We start from the raw sequence: 16,852 nt of genomic DNA, 5'->3' as shown, positions 1-16,852 counted from the left end.
TGGTTCAATGTATAGTCCATATAAGGTACAGGTTACCTCATACTCCACCCACCAGTAGGGGGAAGGGAGGATCTATCACAACCCTCTATCCACGGAGCCAGACCAGCCAGGGAATATGTCAGTTTTAAAATGAATCCTGTTCCTTCCGATTAAAACAACTCTCTATAGCCCAGGTCCACCTCTCCTCTCATGCCCTTTACCTGGGCATTTTTCATTTCTCAGCTTAAATGGCACTTCCTCTGGGAAGGACCTTTCTGAAAATCCCACATCTCACTCACACATTTGCACACATGTCCACCAGGAGACTGTTTAGTCATCCCCGGTATGAGCTTCCAAAGAATCCTGCGCATCTCCTACACTAACCAAAAACACACATTTTTGTGAGGAAAAATAGCTATTTCAAAGCATCACCCTTGTTCTTATTGTACGATCACTGGAGTGGAGCAAGGGGCAAGCACACAGTTCTGAGGCTGCAAACGCAGTGGAGCTGTCGGTCCACCCTAGCAGGCACCAGGAGCTGCTCTGGAAGGGAAGCCAGGGAATGTTCAGTTGACTCTCTGCTTCCCCCTTGATAGCTCAGGTTGATCTTGGGACTTCTCATTGCAACCTATTGAGGGTGGGTACATTTAATTTTTAAAATTCTTTTAATTCCTTCTCTTTCTTTGACCAAGCTTATTATTTTTTCACCATATGATCATTTCTACATTGATTTGATTTTTTTTTTTTTAATCTCACTTTTCGACATTTCTGAGCCACATGATGAGTATCTTTCTTTCCGGTGAAGATACACCCTGCCTTTAAACAGTTTGATTGCTCACCTGTGACCTGTGGGATTCTTTCACTCGCAACTCCCTAGAATATAAAAACCCCAGGATCACTATTCTAAGCACTTTGGATCAAATCAAAGTCCGTTTACCCATACTTTTTGTGTGTGTGTAGGACAATGTGTAACTATATGTATGCATGCATGTATTAAGTAACAGCCCAATAGTCATATATCTGTTTAATTTATATGATTTGAGAGTGATGATTGAAAATACCCATTGTATCATTAATTCAAGAAAAAATAGTCCTGGACACCCTTTCATAGGATAGTGCTAAATAAAATGAAATACTTCAGTTATAATCATTAATATAAGTAGAGGCCTGGTGCACAAAATTCATGCAAGAGTAGGCCTTTCTTCCCCTGGTTGCCAGCTTTCCTCCAGCATCCACGATCCAGGCTTCCCTGGCAGCCCCAGCTTCATCTGGAAGGTTGTCCTGAAGTATATCCAGCCTAATTAGTATATTACTCTTTTATTATTATAGATGTGCTAAGTTTTTCATTGTGTATTTCAAGTTCCATAAATTTGATAAAACAGACATTATCATCTGTTTTATCAACAAGTATTTATTAGAGGTTGGTACTTAGTATATAAAAGTGGACAAAACAAATGAAGTCCCTGACCTCTTGAAGCAAGCAAGGAAAGAGTAATCTATCTATCTATCTATCATCTATCTTTCTATCTATCTCTTCATGAACAGCCTTTCAGACATCATTAGGACAAAGACCTGAATGAAATAAGGAAGTAATGTTATACATCATGATAAGAACTTTGGAATTGAATTCAAATGTGGTTAAAAAAACCCATTAGAGAATTAGTGGGAGAGCATTTTCACTGATGTGTAAAGCGTGCAATATAGGCGACAGAGGCAGTAGGAAGACCATTTAGGAGAGCCTTGCTGTGGGCAGAAAAGACATGATGGTGGCTTGGCTTTGGATATTGTGCTGAAAGTGCTGAGGAGTTGGACGGTGGATGTCCTGTGTAAGTAGACCCGACAGCATTTCCTAATTGGCTGGATGTGGATGGGAAAGAAAGAGCGGTAGGTGTTCAGGGTTTCTAGTGAGCAACTGGGTGAATAGTGGTGCTCTTTAGTGCAACAAAGAACATAGAGATAGGAGATGGGAGGTGAAAGATGAATGATTTGGTTAAGGATGTGGCCAAGTTGAGATAGCTACTACATAACAAAGTAGAACTATCATAACATTGTTAGCCACGTGAATCTAGATTTTAGTAGAAAGTTCAGTGCTTAAAGTTATGTGAAGTTAACAGCCTACAGGTGATACTGGGATTTGATTAGGTAGCCCAAGAGTTAGGGAGGAAAGAGAGGAAAAGAGATGGGAGACTGCGTTCTGACACACTCTGTCTATAGCAGTGGTTCTCAACCTGTCTAATGCCACGACCCTTTAATATAGTTCCTCATGTTGTGGTGACCCCCAATTTCATTGTTACAAATTGAACATAATTAAAGCATAGTGATTAATCACAAAAACCATATGTAATTATATATGTGTTTTCCGATGGTCTTAGGTGACCCCTGTGAAAGGGTCGTTCGACCCCCAAAGGGGTTGCGACCCACAGGTTGAGAACCACTGGTCTATAGGCTTGGGAAAAGAGGAGGAATCAGTAGAGGTAGGGCCAAATGATAAGAAGAAAATTAGGGAAATGTGCTAAGCCAGGACCGTGGAGAAAGTGTTTCAGGTAAATGTCTACTTTCTGTCTCTGACTCTGTCTTCTCTATCCCCTCCCCTCTCTCGTGCTAAATAAATTGCTTCATGCAACCACTCCAAAGTGTATCCTTTAAATAATGAGTGTTTCCCAGGCTATCTCAAGTAGGATTCAACTATCAAAACTTTTCTTCCCTAGCTGGAGTGTTCAGTGGTTAGAGCCTCGGCCTGAAGATTGAAGGATTGCAGGTTCAATTCCCATCAAAGGCACATAACTCTGCAGGTTTGATCCCCAGATCTGGTCAGGGCATGTGAGGGAAGTAACCGATCAATGTGTCTCTCTCACATGGATGTTTCTCTCTCTGTGTCTCTCCCCTTCCCTTCCATTCTCTCTAAAATAAAATCAATGGGGGGAAAAATCCTTGTGTAAAGATTAACAACAAAAAACACATTAAAAAATTTTTTTCTGAAGTAATTATTGCAAAGCAAGCTGCAATTCTGAAGCTAGCTTCCAAAGTCTATTTTCTGTGATCAGAAACTGGAGGTAAAATTTGCATAAGTCATCTTCAGTTTTAGTGCGGGCTCTGACACTTGCTAGCTTAAACAAATAAACTAACCTCCCTGGCCTAAGTTTTCACATCTCTAAAAGGTTGGGAATGGCGAAGGAATAGCTTTTAGAGTCTTTCAGCTCTAAAAAGGAAATTCTGGGTAGTTCTATGTATTAGAAAAATGTGGATGCTTTCTCTATTGTACACAGTGTTATACAGTATATATACAGTATGTGTGCTATCATGCCATATGCTATCATGACATTTTCATTACGGAGTGTCTATCTAACTATCTGTCATAAAATAAAACCTTCCTCCCCCAGTACAACGACAACTCATTTGATAAACTGCATCATGCCCCCTTCCCCCCAGAAGGTGACTGAATCAGTGCATACAAGCAGATGGTCTTGCCCCACAGCCTCCTCCTTAACTGGACTCACATACCCTTCTCCATATGCTTCTAATTTAAAATGCTGGATGTCAATTGTGAGGAATATATTGGAGAAATCTTAACTTTGTGCTTAAAATTTTGTCCTTAGGTTGTTTTCTTTCTAAATTCTACAACCTATCACTTAAACATGCAAAATCTCTAAATTAAGACCCTCATTTGAGGAAGTGGTAGGCAGTCTGTAGAGATACTTTATTAGGTCCCCCCCCCCAAAATCTAGTGGAAAAAGTGGGAATAGCATTAGAAACTAACAAATTTAGACTTGCATGTCATTAGTAGCTTCACTTTGGCCAAGTCACTTAATCTCTCTGAGCCTCCATTTACTCATTTGTAAACATAGTTATACTAATAACTACTAGGTCGCCAAAGGACGAACGCATGAGGCCAGAGTGGTGAGGGATTACGAATTTCTTCCATCATCCTCACACCAGGTGGCTGAGCCTGGATGGCTCCAGCACCCAGTGACGGAGTCAGCAGCTTTTAGAGCACTTTGGGGGCTTTGTCCTGGAGGGAGTCTTCTTTATGCATACCCGGAGGGGAGATAATGGAATGTGGTCACCACAAGTGAAATGTGGTCAAAGGGAATGTCCATAGTGAAGTGACCTGAAAAGCCAGTTCCCGGGGAGGGGCGTCAATTCAATTGCTCTATCAAACCTAACAATAGCTAGTTTTTAGAATTGTTGTAAGTCTTGATAAGTTAATATTGACGAAACACCTAACACTGTGTCTCAACCACAGTAGGAAATCAATAAGTGTTAGTTTCAGCACGGCTCTCCCTTCTGTGCCTCCACTCATTCTTGAATTCAGGGAATGCACAAACTAAAATAAGCAAGGTGAGCAGATCAAATTTTTATTTGCTTTCTAGATCAGCATTTTCATTGAGTTTATGATCCGAGGAAAAATCAAAGTTCAATTTGCAGCAATTTTATGCTATAGATCAAAATATCAACACATGAAAGACAACAATCCCACAATGTTTACCATTTTTCATGCTAGACACTTAGGGTGACATAATATTTTCAGTAGCAGTTGCACTCTTAAATGTGAGTTTTTAAGAAAAAAATAATAAAGTGTGCGTATGTGGGTGAGATGATGTTGTAATGAGAACCATACCTCTCACATTTGCTGACCTCAATGTGTTTAAATTTGTAACCTCGACGTCGCATTAGCAGGATGTTCTGCATTTGAAATCTGGTGCATGGTTTTAAAAGTTAGCAAGATTCCAGGGATCTTTTCAAAGGTGTTATATAAATGGAAATGATTATTATTTATGATTAATTCAGCTACATTTTTACTGTTTTTCCTACTAAGGCCTCTCATGCAAATTAAGCTATGAACCAAGGAGTAGGGGTGATTATATCTTCATGTAAATAATAGAAAGTGGTTTCTAGGTGAAGTGTAGTCTTGAAAATAATGATGCAACATTTACTATCATAAATTATTTTTGCCACTCTTACTATTTTTTATCTACCAATTAGTTTCTCTCCTTGGTAGAAACAAGTCTTACCACACTATTCTTACAATCGTTCTTACAAATAGTGCTCAAATTAGAAAGCAAACAAACACACAAACAAATTGGAAACCTTTGTCCAGCCGAATCTGCTGTGCCCTGAATTACTCCTATCATGTTATCTGTTATGTGTCCCCAAAATTCCAGAACTGTGGCTTTAGTCATCCTTTGTTGTTTCTTTTTGTTGTTGTTGCTAATCCCCACCCCAGGATTTTTTTCCCATTGATTTTTAGAGAGCTTGGAAGGGAGGGGGAGAGAGAGAGAGAGATGTAAGAGAGACATATCAATTGGTTGCCTCCCTCACATACCCTGACACAGGCTGGGGATGGAATCTGCAACCCAGGTACATGCCCTTGACCAGGAATTGAACCTGTGACCCTCTGGTGTGCAGGCAGATGTTCTAACCACTGACCTACCGGTCAGGGCCCTTTGTTGTTTCTTGAGTCCCTCATCTCATGAGCAGGGAGCATCTACTCTAGCAGGAATTGTGAAGGATGCACAAATTATGGGTCTTACTACTAAGCTACTTCATAACATGTGTTTATGTCACCACAGAGGTGTTCTATAAATTAAATCCAAAAAACGTTACACTGTTAAAATCATGAAAGGGCTATATTATTCAATTTATCTTAAACACACACACACACACACACACACACACACACACACACAGTGAACACCAATCATAACCAATAGTACTGTTGAAGATGAATGAGCGTGGTAGTGAAGAGTCCGGTCTCTGGGAAAACTATCTGGACATAACTTCCTATTGCATGACCTTGGACGGGACACTGCAAATTGGCCCAGCGGCAATAATAGCAATACCAACTCATAGTTGAAGGATTAGATGAGTTGCTAGAAGAAAAACACTTAAAAATAGTATCTGACACATTGCAATTGTTTCATAAATGTAAGCCATTATTATTATGATTATTATTATTATTTTGACAAAGCACTTTCCTCGAGATCCATGGAAAGAATATAGACTATGTCAAAAAGGAAACTGAAAATTGATTATTAGCTGAGGTATTGTGCCACCTACCCAGTCAGCATAAACAAAACAGAACAAAGAACACAGAACTCTCGAAGTTCACCTGGACCTTGTGAAGAATTATTTTGTTCTATGCCAGGGCATATTATGAATTTAAACTGAAGGGCAGAATCCAAATATACAGGCTGATCTAGCACAATCATAAGAAGGAAATCACTTGTAAAATGTCAAGCTCAGCCCGGCCGGCATGGCTCAGAGGTTGAGCACCAACCTATGGACCAAGAGTTCACGGTTCGATTCCTGGTCAAGGCACATGCCCGGTTGAGGGCTTGATCCCCAGTGTGGGGTGTGCAGGAGGCAGCCATTCAGTGATTCTCTCTTATCATTGATGATTCCCTCTCTTTCTCCCTCTCCCTTCCTCTCTGAAATCAATAAAAATATATTTCAAAAAATGTCAGGCTCACAGAAATAGAGAGTAGAAAAAAGGGTTGCTGGGGGTAAGAGGAGGAAATAGAGAGAGGTTGGTAAAAAGGTACAAACTTTCAGCTAAAAGATGAATGAGGTCTGAGGATCTGATGTTTAGGTGACTATGATTGATATCTCTATGCTTTATGGTTGAGGTTGCTGGGAGGGGGGAATTCAGATGTTCTTACCAAAATGAAAACAACAGAAAAAGGAAGGAAAAAATATGTGAGGTTATGGATGTGTTCATTCACTGGATAGGGGAAATCTTTTCACAATATATGCTTGTCTCAGGTTATCATGATGTACACCTTAAATAGCTTACAATTTTGTTAGCCAGTGACACCTCACTAAAGCTAAAATGTAAAAGAAAGAAGGAAATCAGAGTTGCCGAAGCCAATTGAGTTTCCATTCTTCTTTTTTTAAAAAATTTGACCGTTGTATGTTGTGTTGTGTTTAATCAAATTGTAGTTCTTTTCAGGATGGCGATGACATTGTCTTGCCTTCCCTCAGAGTTTATCTGAAACCACTGTTATTTTAATTTCTCTCCGAGGACGCGTGCCTCACCACGCTGAGTAATGCGTTTGATCCCATCACTGACAGCAAGCCCAGGCTGCCGATGGAGCCTGGTTGTGTCCTCTTCCCTGTGCGCCAAATTGAATTTTAATGTTCATGTCACCAACCAGGTGAACAGTAAGTCTGTGTCTCAGGAACAGGAGGCAGGGGCAGGGGCCAGAAGAGGTAACTTGTACCTCATCAGACCAGCTTTAATCTAGCAATTGCGGAAGAAAATACATTGTTATAACATATTACTGGCAATGGGGCAAGTAGACACCAGATACTAATTTCAGCAATTGATCAACATAGTGCCAGCAGGTCAAATGAACACCTTTATTACCTGTTTCATATTGTCTAGTTAATTAAAGCCCCTTAAGCAAGTCCTATATTTGCTGGGGTTCTTGTCCAATGTATTTTAATCACCTTAACTCACTGACTTTCTCTTAAAATTGTTTTAACTTTATTTTTGCCAAATACATTACTGTTCACTACTATAGCACTTTGTATTTATGCTTCCAAATTCATACTCGGTCTCCACAACAATACGCTAGGAGTTATTGTCCTCATTTCATAAACAAGAAAACTGAAATAAGTGAGATGAAGTTACTTACCCAAGGCCCTCGAAGCTCAAATTAGCAGAGCCAGCTCTTTTTCTAAAAAAAAAAAAATGTATATATGCACGTATATTTTTATTTATTTTTGCACATATACCCCTCTTGTATATTGAAACTTTTAATAAGTTCTTCCTTGTTGATTTTACAAGTTTAGGGAAAGAGGTGGCAGCAGTCTTTTATTTTATTTTACTTTTTAATTTTACTTTAGTTTGGAGAAGGTGTTTATGAATAGAGAGAGCTTGAAGGGCATGAGCAGCCTGGCCTGGTGGGAGGGTCAGGTGAAGTTCCACACTCTTCACTCTTGAGGTTTGAGATGTGAATCTTGCCCTCAGCCCATAAACTTCCCGCCCCTTCCCTGGGAACCAAGGTTTAAAAACAATATAACTAGACACCAGAATAAACTGGGCACAAGGAAATTTCAATCTAGGCAGTCATATAGGTCACTAAACGTTGGTCCGGTGAACGGCGTCCTCTTCGTTATCATTATTGTGAATATTCTGCAGTGGTAGTTTTGAGAAGAGACCACAGAATCTGTCCAAGGCGCAAGGGTGCTGCGAAGTATTGGCAATGGAAACAGGGGGAGGGTCTCCAACCAGCAGGTCAGCCACTGCATCAGGTTCCTGTTATGAGTGTTGGTGATGTCCTAACGCAGCATGAGATGCTGAAGAATTAGGTATAGAGATCTTCGAAGAGCCTTGGTCAGTGACTGAATGTGTGAGGAGTAGAATGTAGTCTTGGGAGAAAGAAACTAGTAAATGCAAAGCAAGCTCTCAGGGTATGCATATAGCCTGCAGGTGAATTCAGAGCCCCCCGCTTTTCATGGGCTGAGATTGGGATACAGGGAATTTTATAGACTCTACACATTTGCCTTTACAAGAATCCAACATCCTTTTGGGGGATGCAAGTTTTTGTGTGTAATTTGTCAAAGACAGAACTACAGTTTTGACTTAAGTTTAAAGCACTAATACTTTGGCCTATTCTAATTTATATTTTTTGCTACTCTGTTTAAAAGAGGCCTAGAGATATATATGTTAACTTAAAATTTTTTTCTTAAGGAAAACGCCACAGTTTTCCTTAAGAAAAAAACAGTGATAAAAGAAGAAGAAACGAAGAGTTTAGGAAGACTATCACTGGGTATACCAATATATGGCCCTCAGTGTCTGTATTATCATTAGTATTGATCACATTTAATTGCTTTAGTTTCTAATTAACCTGTTCAAATGGTCAAGCATTTTAGAATGAAATATGAAAATATTTTTAGCTGTCTTCCACAATTCCTTACAATAGAAAAGAAATAAAGATTTCTTTTTCAGATTGGCTTTAATTATATTTGGAAAGATTTGCAGTGCAGATACATCTGGGAATAAACAGGGGTGTGTGTGTATGTGTGTGTGTGTGTGTGTTATATGCATATAATACACATAACTGTATAGATGAAGAGCTAAGACAATATAATGTATTATCTCAGTCAATTCTATAAATATTATTTTCATTATTCATGATTGAGGGAAAATATTCCTTGGTCACAGTAAATGATAGAGCCACATTAAATGTTACAGAATTTCTTATCTTTCAAATAGAAGTTAAGCGTATGCATCTGTTTGTCTGTTTGTCCACTTTCTTACCTATCTGCTTGATAAACTTATTTCCTATCTCAATCCAAAAAGTCTTTGAAGAGTAACTTTAACACCTTTAAATTTTTTTCTGAGTATTTTCTTCATTGCCAACAATGCACAACACAGAACTGAAATAAGCTGTTGAAGACTATCCCAGTGATAGTCTTCCTAAACTCTTCACTTCTTCTTTTATCATTATTTTGTTCTTAAAAAAACCCTGGGGTTTTCCTTAGGAAAAAAATATGTAAATTAACATATATTCTTTGGGCCTCTCTTAAACAGAGTAGCAAAAAAATAAAATTAAGGCAATAAGGGAAAGTATCTCCATTCTAATGGGATGAGAAAGACTTCCAGGGGCAATAAAAGATAGGCTTAAATCATCAGCATGTGTAGTAGCAACATTATTATACCCATTAAGAGATTCCAAAGGACCTTGAAGTATTCTAAATCCTTAATCACATAATGTACACTCAAAATTCAATTACATAGTCCAAAAGTAAATAAAGTAGCTGATGGCCAGGAATCCTTAACATACTACAGTACTTTCATGGCAGAACTGAGTACCAGGAATCTCAGTTGGACCGCTTCTATGTAATGGAACTGCCCTGGACAAATGTTGAGCATATAATTATTATACAGCAATGAAGGGAAGAGGACATTGGAACTTGTCTTAATTAATATGCTAACTAAGCTGATATCTTTACTGAAAGCTTAGACAAGCTTAGCTCAAATTTGCTTTGTAGAAAATTTGTCCCAAAAGAAGTCAGTGTCTTGGGGAGAGATTAGAATCTTCAGAGTAATAGTAATTTTTTTTTTATTCATAGTGGACCCTTTGTGAGAAAAGTCATGCTAACAGCCTTCATCTTTGTCCTTCACTAAAATGCTCTCAGATGAAAAAGTAGCATTTTACTGACTTGCCATTATGAAACAGTATGTACCTAACTGCTACTGTGCTATACTAAATAGTATAGTAAATATATTCCCAAACCATAAATCAAGACATAATATTGTCAAGTTTAAAAATACTTATGAACCAACAGGACAGACTTTTTAATATTGGGGCAGATTTGGGCTGCATTATTACTATATGCATTATGTGGTTATTATGTATTGTGCCTCCTGTATTATGTATCTTAGTAAATGGCACCATATTTCACCTAGCACAGCTGTCCTAGCTATGTTTTTAATGTATTTATCCTGTCTCTATCCTCCAAAATCCAATTAATCACCAACATCCATAGATCTTGCATCTTTAATATCTCTCTCATCCACATACTCCACAGCATCAAAAACATAATGGAAACTCAGGAAATGAATGAGTGAAAATTGACCTAATTTTCAGTGGAAAATACAGATTTAAGTTTGTACTTACCATTTGAATCAGAGAATAGATTAACTCAATACAGCCATGAGATTATTTTGACCCTTCAATTCTCTTTCCATGTATTCTAAAACAATGGCTAGAATGAGACAAAACAAAACAGAGAAGCAAAGCAAAAACACAGTCATTTAATTGTAATCTTTTAAGGAAAGGAGGAGGAGGGCCCCAAAGTTCAAATCTTTATATATTATGCTACTTTGAGTCTTGAATAATTAGCAAGGGGGAGAAGTCAAGGTTAGAGAGGGACATTTAAAGCTGCACATGTCCAGAGTCAGAGCTAAAAAGGAACAGGGTCCCTCTGAGGGACTGGTATTGCTATAAACACCAGACCCTCAGTTACACAGAGGAGAGAGATGGAAAGACATAATGTGCGATGCTGGAGCTGGAGTGTAATAGTCACCTGGATGAACAAGGGCAATTATGAATGGGCATAGGTAACTTGAAAACCTATTCTCTGTTTATTTTTATAATTCTCAAACTGTGCTTCTGAAAATGTGGCTTTATAGGAAAGGAAATCTGATGTGACCTTACGTGAAATTAAACACTCCTCTGTATATGACTAAATGTAAATTGTATACATCTCTTGACTATTTTATCCTATGCTTCCATAGTTAATGTGATGTTATAATGTGATTATAATGTTACAGTAGTTGTCTCAAATTGTTTTAAGATGTTATTCAACATAATAGAGCTAATGGACATTTTTCTCAGGTAGCCAATAAATTATGATGAAGAAATGCCACTATCTCTATTCTCTAATACTAGAAAGAATATATGCCTTTGGGAAGTAGTCATGTATGCAACAACTATGCAACTATTTTACTTCTTACCTGTTACCAAAAATAAATGAACCAAAAAAAAAGTGCCCCTCTCACTAGATGAATTTATAAAAATGTATTAGTAAAATCCAAGTTGCTCAGTACCATTATTATTAATTGTTCATTCCCTTAGGTTAATGTGGATTCCAAAGGGCATTCTTTTCAAGAAACCATTTTTAATTGTCCCATGTTTAATATGTTTAACCTTATCATTTGAATATCCTATATAATAAAGAGGTAATATGCAAATTGACCCTCGCACAATATGGCTGCCCCAAGGTGGCCGGCAGGGGAGGGCAGTTGTGGGTGATCAGGCCAGCAGGGGAGGGCAGTTGGGAGTGACCAGGTTAGCAGGGTAGGGCAGTTGGGGGCAACCAGGCTGGCAGGGGAGGGCAGTTGGGGGTGACTGGGCCTGCAGGGGAGGACAGTTGGGGACAATCGGGCCAGCAGGGGAGCAGTTAGGCGTCGATCAGGATGGCAGGGGAGTGGTTAAGGGGTGATAAGGCTGGCAGGCAGGCGAGCGGTTGGGGGCCAGCAGTCCTGGGTTGTGAGAGGGATGTCTGACTGCCTGTGGGATCGGGACTAAACCAGCAGTGGACATGCCCCGAGGGGTCCGAGATTGCAGAGGGTGCAGGCTGGGCTGAGAGACACCCCCACCCTCCCTCTAGTCTAGCAATAAATTGATTGTAACTGAGGTCTTATGAAACATTTAACTATGTGTTAGAACTGACCTCTACAATTAAGCAGTGTTATCACATGCTTTTGAATATTTTACAAGCATGTGAAATTAAGCTTAATATCTCCATTTCTATTGTTAACGTAAAAACATTCAAAATTGTAAAGAATTTTTGAGTTTATGTGAGCCAAACTGTCAATAATTGTCAGGAAGCAGTATCTCAATGGATTAGGATAAAGCTCCAGAGAATGGCGGTTTTTCATCTATTTTTATACATTGCAATCAAAGGAGGGGACATAGGTGTGTTACATGAAATCCATTGGTGATAGATTAGAGACGTGGGAGAAAGCAAAGGGGAGGGGGGGTGGGCGGAAATCCCTGGGATTGGATAAAAAGTAAAATGATAGACACATACTTAGGTGGGTGCAGGATAGCCAACAGTCAACAATTAACATGATAACAATGGAAGAATTTGTGGTATCTGTCATGGCGCCTGGGCATATTAGGTTGTGCCCCAAGGGGTCTGGGAAAAGGGAAGTTACCAGTTACCCAGGATATGTTATCATAGATGCAAAAAGACAGGTAGGCTCAGTTAAGGTAAAGGTTGACCTTGTCAGTGAAGATACCAGCCTAGGATGTAACTACCCACCATAACTGCTTTTAATTAAAGTTTAATTTTTTTTTTAATATATTTTATTGATTTTTTACAGAGAGGAAGGGAGAGAGATAGAGAGTTAGAAACATCGATGAGAGAGAAACATCGATCAGCTGCCTCCTACACATCTCCCTGGGGATGTGCCCGCAACCCAGGTACATGCCCTTGACAGGAATCGAACCCGGGACCCTTCAGTCCGCAAGCCGACACTCTATCCACTGAGCCAAACCGGTTTCGGCTAAAGTTTAATTTCAGACCCTCCTTTGTGGTTACTTTAGGTCTCTGAGTTTGCAAGACTACCATGCAGGTTAGCATGAGGCCCCTTTCGTCCACACTATCTCTTAGTAATAGTTCCTATTCCATGTAAACATTAAGTGGAACTTTCTATTTCCTCACAGCAAGACTTTTTCAGAGATGAACTAATGAAAACTAAGACATTTCTAATTGCCACATACACCAAACACTAAATTACTTGTCTTACACAATTGAATAGTTCAGAAATTATACAGGGTGGGGTAAAATGTAGGTTTACAGTTCTTATGGAAAATGATACAATAATTAACAAATAATAATAATACAAGAATAAACTTTCACTTACAACTGTAAACCTAATCTTGCCCTGCCTGTGTGGAAGTTCTCTTCTTCTCAACCTTCCATCAATTGATTTGAAGAAGCCTTCTGTCATTCTTGATGATGTGTCAGAAGCAGAGGGAATAACAAACACATCTCTGGGAGTTGATGGAGTGAAATGTCAAGCCATGTAGCCAAGAGCCAGGCCCCACCGAAGATCTATCAGAACTTTGATATAAAAAGGTTTATGATTCACTCTGTGTATTGAGGCTTCCAGCAATATTTGCAGACACAGGGACTGTGTATCATTATTCAAATTGGTGATGTAACCCCAAAGGGAAATTGTTTACCTACTTTTGGAAAGAAAGAGAAAGGACAATTATGAGAAGAGGAATAAATTACTCAGAGTAAGACTGATTATCCTGTTCTTTGGAACAGTCTTTGAAAAATATCATTTTCTAGCTTCTCATTTCATACGGCATTAAGCCTCATGCAACTTCTCGGTACCAGGGTTTCCCAAGTGAAACAAACAGTAGACTTTCAAATGCCTTCTCCCCCAGGGCTCCCAGCAAAGATAGAGCTGGTTACGTGAAAGAAGTATTCCTTTTTCAGGTCTCATCGTCATCTCAGTATAATTCTGGTGGCTTGAAGATGAATAAGAATTTCAATGTCTGTTACTTGCTAATACCTTAAATTCCCCATATATTTTAATTCAAAGATGGGGACCAGCTAAACTTGGCATCTTTTGGACCTGATTTTGGGTAGTTCAAGTTGAAACTCAATTTAGAGGATTGAGCCTTCTCTTTATTATATGCTATTTTTATGTGAATCGCCTAGCACCACAAACCTTTTCGTCTTTCAGGTGTTTTTCTATATTAGCCCATCTTCTCAATCAAAATTTTTTTATTTGTAACCAGCTCTCTCTTCCTTTCTCCTTAGTTCATCATCAGCCATTCACACATCTGGGGGTCAGAGGAGGAGGCTAGATGGTGATTGGGGCCAAAGGAGACAAGATGTAAAATCATTGACCTTCCTTAAACTTTTCATCTGAAGCTTTCGGCCCAAATCTTTCACCTCTTTTTGCAGTTTTGCAATTCTGCTTCACCTGCTAAAGAAACATTCTCCTCCTGAAATGCAAAGACTCAACCATGTCCACCTATTTAACATTGATGTAGAAAACTTGCCACAAGGAATCCTAGGTTTGTAATGTACTATTTTTAAAGTATTTAAAGCTTTTGACCATGAATGGTAGGGACATTTAAGACCCAAGCTTGCATCACATTTTTTCCCCTTACAGATGGTCAAAATTCTACCAAGTATGAAGTTCTTATCTCCCAATAACCCCCTGGAATTTTCTGATGTCAATGTATCAAGCACAAAAATAGACTTGGCTGAGAGACAGAGAAGTAGCACATCAGGTGATGGCTCTGGGCCAAATATGCCTGCAGTTAGATGCATTAAAAAATATATTAGGTTAGAATAACTACATCAGGTATCCATTAGCTCACTGGAAATCAGTCACATGCTTCCGAAAACTGATTCAACTCATTCTTTCCCTGTGAACTTGAGAGGCATGTTTTTGGTGTCAGTGATAAAAATGAATATATTTATGTATGCTGCAGCCCATCCTTAAATCATTCAGAATAAAAGCTTTAACTTGATATAACAAAGGAATAAAAGATCATTTGGATGTTACTCTAGAGCCCTTTCACGAGAAAGACTAGCCAATATCAAAGTATATCTTAAAAAGGGGGAGAGTGTGATAGGGTACTTGCTTCAAGTTGTTAAATTGCAATTTTGTCTTGTTTCTTTATTCTTAAGAGGTGATCTAAGTGTAGCTACTAACTTGCTCTGTGACCTTGAACAAATCATTCATACTTCTCTGGACCTCAGTCTCCTCCATTAAAAAAGGAAGAGGTCAGGGAAAGAGGGAGGGAGGGAGGGAGGGAGGGAGGGAGGGAGGGAGGGAGGGAGGAGGGGAAGGAGAGAGGATAGAGATTGGATGACATGATTGCATTGCTCTCTTTGAGCACTAAAATTCCATGTTCTAAAGGAAAGAAATCAAAACCAATTTGTCATTCTTTTGTGGGCCCAAATGGTGTTTCTTACTTCAGATAGTGTTAATACTTAAATTTGTAGATACCAGAAAGAGAAGATTTGAATGACATTAACAGTTGAATTCCGCACCTTTGAACTCGCAAGCGCTTTCCTTTTCCTCTTCCTGGGAGGGTGACTTGAGTTTAGGTATTCACCATGGTCCAGCGTTTGATGTGCTGTCGGAGGCTGTCCTCCAATACAGCCTCTAACAAAACCAGGCTGTCCTGAACCCCTGGTAATAGAAGTGTTTTCCTTTATACCAAGAAGGTGGGGAAAGCACCAAAATCTGCATGTGGTGTGTGCCCCGGCCAAGGACTTCATAGAGTTCCTGCTGTGAGGCCTGCAGTTCTTACGAGGTTGTCTAAAACGAAAAAACACGTCCGGAGGGCCTATGGTGGGTCCTTGTGTACTAACTGTGTCTGTGACAGGACCAAGCATGCTTTCCTTATTGAGGAGCAGAAAATTGTTGTGAAAGTGTTGAAGGCACAAGCACAGAGTCAGAAAGCTAAGTAAATTAAAAAATGAAGCTTTTCTGAGTAATAAAAACAAAAATCTCAAAAAAAAAAAAATAACCCACATAAAACCCCAAACTTGAATTCCGAAGATTTTGGCAGCTGCTGAGAGATAGTGTCAGAAAGGATGATAAAGCCACTCACTAACTGCGCAGCTTGCAGGATGGGCAGCCCAGTTATATACCTGAAGATATTTAATGTAAGCAAGGACAGAATGCAAACCCTGTCAACGTGGAATTCAGTCTCTGATTGTTTCCAGTAGAAAGAATCTGGAAATTTTCCATGAAGAACATAATCACAGCCTTTCAGAACATTCAGTCATTTAGTAAGTAAGACACTGACTTAGGCTCTGAGGATAAATAAAAATCCAGGAAGGCACAGAACCTTCCTTTTTAGAGCTCAAAGTCTTATGGGACAAATTATCAAGTTGACAGACATTCTCTATAAAGTATTAGAAACTACAAGTTAAAATTTATCAACATGCTATCATGGTGGATGGAACCTAGTCTTCACTCAGTAACTATTAATGTTTACTATTGTGACTACTAGCACTATTATTTTTATTGAGGTCAGCATGCTACTCTAACAAGTTGTGGGAGGGGAAACCCATTGAGATTGCGTTGGTCCAGGAGGGCTTCCCAGAGGAAGGAAGGAACATTTGAAAGGAGTTCCGAAGGACATGTAAAAGCTGACTTGGTGCAGGGACAAGGTAATGCATTCCAGTCAGATGATGCCATCGAGCAAAAGCAGTTTGATGAACAAGGGCATGTCATGTTAATGGGCCCGCAAGAAGCGTGGGAATGACTTGATTTTGTGTGTGAGGGGAGGCATGGCAGAAACAGAGCTCTCAATTTATAGCAGGGCCAGTCCTGCAGTCCATTTTATGTCATTCTTAGTAGTTCGGGTTT

The 16,852-nt window shown here is 39.2% G+C and overlaps 1 protein-coding gene and 1 pseudogene across 1 annotated transcript in view; both read left to right on the top strand.

Annotated features, from left to right (window-relative positions):
* Positions 1-16,852, top strand: part of PTPRD (protein tyrosine phosphatase receptor type D) — a 1,393,726-nt gene that overhangs the window by 818,145 nt on the left and 558,729 nt on the right. The gene's annotated exons all lie outside the window — the stretch shown is intronic.
* On the top strand, positions 15,589-15,945 carry LOC118667544 (annotated as a pseudogene).

Source organism: Myotis myotis, unplaced genomic scaffold (assembly GCF_014108235.1).
Source record: "Myotis myotis isolate mMyoMyo1 unplaced genomic scaffold, mMyoMyo1.p scaffold_m19_p_12, whole genome shotgun sequence".
Classification (NCBI taxonomy): Eukaryota; Metazoa; Chordata; class Mammalia; order Chiroptera; family Vespertilionidae; genus Myotis; species Myotis myotis.
This window is presented reverse-complemented; position numbering and strand designations above follow the sequence as displayed.